Raw genomic sequence first — 6412 nt, 5'->3', positions numbered from 1 at the left:
GAATCAGGGTTGCAACATGTACACATGGGATTAATTATGATCCGCATACATGCACTCCATAGGAGAGGAGCAGGGACTATGGCACTAGCAGTACTCCGTGATACTAGATGGGAAAACAGTACAGCCATCATAGGGACAATGGAAATAGACTTATCTGCAGGAACGCAATTAATCTATATGGTGCCAAATATGATGATAAGCACAGAAGATTTCCATAACCACATTGAAGTTGCAATCCAAACTCATGGCTATGAAGCATGGCAAGGAGGAGAAAGCAACCTCCTGGTAACCATTAATCTCACCGGAAGATTATCAAACACCAGCTACATGGGCTTTGAATATGAAGTCCAAAATGCAGTAGACCACCTAGAAACAAGCGGAATCATAGCAATTCCAGGCGAGAATCTAAGCATATCAGACCTTGAGGGAAGAAGTTGGCACCTTCAACCATCAACTCAAGCAACAGTCAGAGTTCCAATCGGAGTAGCAGTCAATAACAGGCTTGACAGATCACAAAGCTTAAAGTTCACAAGATACTCACGAAGGCCAGAACCTAGAAGATACTCTGTTGACAATAATGATAGAGAAGTCCTTGAGCAAGATGAGCCTGAAGAAGAATCTATTGGGGCATTTATTCAACAAAACAATTGGGATACTCTAGGAGAGCCATCTGGAAAATTTGACTATCTGGTCAAATATGATCCCCCTTCTGAAACAATTGCAATAGAGGACATCATACCTTCCGGCTGGGAGACGGATGATGAACAAGACGAAGATGAACATGATCAGAAAGACCCCTTTGGTGCGATAAACACAGAAAAAACAGCTGCCGTCACAACCGAAGAAGACGCTATGGAATATCCAAGAATCCGAAAGCTCAGAAGAGACCTAGGGCAGTTAGCCTTCCCAAATACAGAAGAAAGCGGGCAATATGATCCTCCAAGTGATCATAATATGGGTCTCCCAACCTACCCACCTGCTAGACAGCAACAACAGCAGCAACCCACAGGGTTCAACTATCCAAGAACCAATAGAGTGTTTAAAGGAGGATATGGTGAATACTATAATCAGCAGTGGACATTACCACCAGCCCACCTCGGCACAGGAGTTTTACTAATCCTACCAGCAGATCCAGGCTTATGGGCAGACGTAATCTCCAGATGGGAGTCTATAACAATTAATAGACTCAACGACCAAGATTGGCCTGACAACAAAGCAAAACTTGCATTTGTTGAAAATCTATTTGGAGAAAATGAAAAAAGAATGTGGCAACAATGGCGAACCATGTACCCTGATGCCTACACCACACTAGAGGCTATAGCGGACGACCCACAAAACATTACTTCACAAGTTCGCCAAATTATTCTTCTGGAAGACCCCTACCGAGGATCTACTGAAGAACAAGATGCAGCCTACAGAGATCTTGAACGACTCACCTGTGAACACACAAAAGACCTATGGAAATTCCTTGATGAATTCAGGATTTTGGCTTCAAAATCAGGCAGGATGTTCTTCCCATCCACAACAGAGAAATTCTTCACCAAACTTCCACCAATATTATCAAAGAAAATTGAAGAATTATTTAGAGCCAAATATCCTGGTCTTGGATCAGGAGTCCTACCAGCGATCAAGTTCACACATAGCTTTGTTGCAGAAATGTGCAAAGAAGCTGCCCTACAAAAAGAATTAAGAGCACTTGACTTCTGTTCTAACATCCCAATCCCCGGATATTATAAAGCAACAAAGAAATACGGCCTCAGAAGATCAACAACATACAAAGGTAAACCCCACAAAACCCACATCAAGGTCTTCAAGAGGAAATATAAAGATGATAGGAGCAGGATTTCCAAATGCAAGTGCTACATCTGTGGAAAGGAAGGACACTTTGCACGAGACTGCAGAAGTGAAAAAGGGAATATGGCTAGAGCCGCCGTATTTCAAAATATGGAACTTGGTGATGAATGGGATGTCATTTCAGCCGACAATGATGATTCTAGTGTTTATAGTTTTTCCGAAGGAGAGCAAGGAAAAACAAATCAGAACATTGGGACATTAATCAATGAATCACCACTTGAAGAAACATGTTTTATGTTCCATCCAGGAAGTTCTTCACAAATTCAAAAGCAAACACAGGAATTGGGCTCATGGAGGCCAGACAAACAACTTCCTCAAAATAGCAAAAATTGTCAGCATAATTGGGAAGAAAATGGTCTGACAAACCATGTGATGTGCTATTATTGTGGGATAGCTACAACACATAGGTCCAGGTTACATTGCTCACACTGTAAGCTCACAACATGTGCTCTTTGTGCCTTCAATTACCTTGGCAAAAGGATAACAATCAAAAGAGAAGAAAGAATTGCTGAAAGTACCCAACGAGAGGTTCAGTTGCTAAAAGAACTTTTGCAAGAAAAAGACAAGAATTTCAAACAAGCCCTCCAAGATCAAGCCAAGGAATATGCAGAAAGACTCAGGACTGAAGGGCATGCGCTCTTAAATAGAGACATTGACACTCTAAAACTGCAAAATGAAATACGAAGCTTAAAGGAAACTCTAATGGAGCAAAGAGTTGAAATAGCAAACATGCAGAAAGACTATGAACATCAGCTGCATAATAGAATTATGGATGTTCATATTCTTAAAGATCAGCTTAGAATGGCAAGAGAAAAGATAAAAGATTTAGAGGAAGAGATAAGATGCTTCCAAGAAATAAACACGCCCGAACCAGAAACCCCATACCAAGACTCTCAAAATCCTTACTCGAATGAACAATTCCCACCCTTAGAAACCCAGAAGTCAGCCAAAGTGTTCATCGAAACAGAAGTCCACCATTCAATGAATACAGTTGAAGAACCCAAAGTACGAAAGGTGACAAACAAACTATACAATGTCACCGTTGAATTCGAAATCCAAGGCGTCCAGATGTTCAAAGTAAATGCTATTTTAGATACTGGTGCAACCGCTTGCTGTGTAAGCAAGGCAGTCATACCACAAGAAGCCTTAGAACCACTTGAACGAACTGTTTATTTCAATGGTGTTAACTCACGGCAACCTGCAGATCACAAAATTAAACCTGGCTACTTTGTGATTGAAGGTAATAAATTCAGAATGCCTCTGATCTATGTTCTTGATATGAGCATAAGTGATGGGATACAAATGCTCATCGGAACGAATTTCACAAGAGCCATGAATGGAGGAATTCGAATTGAAGGGGACGAAATAAACTTGTACAAAAGGGTTACAAAAATAAGATCTTTCCCCCAGGCAGAGGTTGCTGCAGTCGAAGAAGTTCAAGGATGGGACTGGTACGACGATGAAGCTCATCAAATGTTACAGGAAGCATATGTAACTTCACCTGCTATACCAGAGATTAGTCTAAATCTCTCAAAAGATTTCAACCCAGTCATCCAAGAGCTTAAGCAACAAGGCTATATTGGTGAAGAACCGTTGAAACACTGGCGAAAGAATGGAGAGTTGTGCAAAATTGATATCATCAACCCTGATATCACAATACAAGACAAGCCTCTCAAGCACGTGACACCGGCCATGGAAGACGCCTTCAAAAGGCACATTGATGCTCTACTACAATTAGGAGTTATAAGACACAGTTCAAGTAGACACAGGACCATGGCCATGTTAGTCAACTCAGGCACAACAATCGACACCAAAACTGGTGAAGAGATAAAAGGAAAGGAACGTATGGTCTTCAATTATCGAACATTGAATGACAATACGTACAAAGATCAATACTCTCTGCCAGGTATTAACACGTTGCTACACAGAATCGGGAGATCCAAGATTTATTCCAAATTTGATTTAAAATCAGGATTCCATCAAGTAGCAATGGAAGAAGCATCCATACCATGGACTGCTTTTCTGGTACCATGAGGATTATATGAATGGCTAGTTATGCCATTTGGGCTAAAAAATGCCCCAGCAATCTTCCAATGAAAAATGGATCGATGTTTTAGAGGAACAGAAAATTTTATCGCAGTTTACATTGACGACATTTTGGTCTTCTCAGAAAACGAAGAGCAACATAAACACCATTTAAGGATATTGGTTCAAAAGTGCAAAGAATTTGGCCTCGTCCTCTCTCCAACAAAAATGAAGATTGCAGTAACAGAAATAGATTTCCTCGGAGCAGTCGTTGGAAGGCAGAAGCTTAAACTCCAACCACACATAATTAAGAAAATTGCTGATTTCAATGAAGAAAATATGAAGACAAAAGCAGGCCTACGATCATTCTTAGGAATTCTTAATTACGCAAGAGGATATATCCCAAAGCTTGGTATCTTACTTGGACCCCTATATGAAAAAACAAGCCTGCATGGAGACAAAAGGCTCAAACCTTCAGATTACGAACTGATAAAGAAGATAAAGAGGCAGGTTCAAGAGTTACCAGACCTTCAAATCCCACCAAAAAAAGCCTATTTAATCCTAGAAACGGATGGATGCATGGAAGGATGGGGAGGAATTTGCAAGTGGAAGAACAAGAAAGGAGACCCAAAGTCTCAAGAACAAGTTTGCGCCTATACCAGCGGGAGGTTTAAAACTATACAATCCACCATTGACGCTGAAATCAATGCCTGCATAAACACACTGGAGAAATTGAAGATCCATTACTTAGACAAGAAGGAAATAACCCTCAGAACTGATTGTCAGGCAATAATTAGTTTTTACAACAAAACTAATTCCAACAAAGCCTCAAGAGTCCGGTGGTTAAAGTTTACAGATGCAGTTACAGGAACTGGAGTCCAAATCAATATCGAACATATTGATGGGAAACAAAATGTTTTAGCAGACTCCTTATCACGAATGGTAACCTTTTGTTTGCAGGATCACGAGAAGCAGCCAGAGGCCAAGATGATAATGAAAGTAGCCGAAGAAGCAATCCAGGATAAGAGAATTAGTAAAGACCAAAGGATGGAAGAACTCAAGCAAATGCAAAGCCTTTTGGAAGAATTGAAGTTACTACCAAAACCCATAATCAAAACCAAGGACCAACCGCAGGAAGTTACTTACCCTTTAGCCCAAAGATTTACTCAAGAAAGTCCTTCAACCTTAAAACCACAAAGCAAGGCAAACATGAATCTGGCCCAATTTCATGAAGCCCATAAAAAGGAGAAAAATTGTAAAACCCAATGGTATGAAGCAGAAACCCATGACGATAGCGGAAGATGGGAATGGTATGGAGCACGTTTTGGAACATACTCAATACGGGCTAATAAAGTTGAAGCCCAAAGCCAAACCAAAGCCCAAGGAAAAGAAATCATAGATCAGGCAAAAAGAGCCCAAAGGCCTAACAATTCCTTGTCAATCAACTGCATAACTGAAGAAGAGGAAAGGCCCATTTTCAGAAACAACCCGGTCCATGCATACAAGCCTAAAGGAGACTGGACTGGTGAATCACAAGACACGAATAAAAAACTAGGCCCATATGAAACTCACAAATATTATCGTACGGGCCTCGGATACGTAAGGGATGACGATTCCACAGGAGACAATAACAAAGAGGAAGAATGTAACTGTACCAGTTACATTCTTGAAGATGACGGATGGGATGACGCTATACTCCATACACTAGGCCTTCTTTCGAAGAGAACCAATATACGTGGAGCCAGATACTGTCGACTCTAAAAAGCAACGTGTTCGGACCACTTTACAGCTGTTTGTCTGTTTGTTTAAATTATTATCCTACTTTTCCTGGTTTGTCAAATTTTATCTAGAAACCTGCCCCACCTCACAGCAGTCCTGAGAATTATTGAAGCCAGCTGTGAATAAGTTTGAATAATAGGTGGACCAGCTACCTTATCGTGGGTTTTCTCGATAATTGAGTTGTCCACTTAAAATCTTGTATAAATAAGTGTGTTTATTTTCCGATAGAGAGGCATCGAAAAGCATATACACTTCTCTCTCTATCTCCCTTGTAAGAATCATATTGTGTGAAATATAAGTTGGAAGTTCTTAAACCTTTTTTTCAAGTAAGTTTTAATAAATATGTTTGAATATTCTAAGATTTAGTCTTTGTTCTTAGAATAAAAATACTTTCCTGGTAAATATTTTTATGGACCACTTTACAGCTGTTTGTTTGTTTGTTTAAATTATTATCCTACTTTTCCTGGTTTGTCAAATTTTCTCTAGAAACCTGCCCCACCTCACAGCAGTCCTGAGAATTATTGAAGCCAGCTGTGAATAAGTTTGAATAATAGGTGGACCAGCTACCTTATCGTGGGTTTTCTCTATAATTGAGTTGTCCACTTAAAATCTTGTATAAATAAGTGTGTTTATTTTCCGATAGAGAGGCATCGAAAAGCATATACACTTCTCTCTCAATCTCCCTTGTAAGAATCATATTGTGTGAAATATAAGTTGGAAGTTCTTAAACCTTTTTTTTCAAGTAAGTTTTAAT

Source organism: Lactuca virosa, chromosome 7 (assembly GCF_052849685.1).
Source record: "Lactuca virosa cultivar CGN04683 chromosome 7, Lactuca_virosa_CGN04683_v6, whole genome shotgun sequence".
Taxonomy (NCBI): Eukaryota; Viridiplantae; Streptophyta; class Magnoliopsida; order Asterales; family Asteraceae; genus Lactuca; species Lactuca virosa.
Note: the sequence above shows the minus strand (reverse complement) of the source record.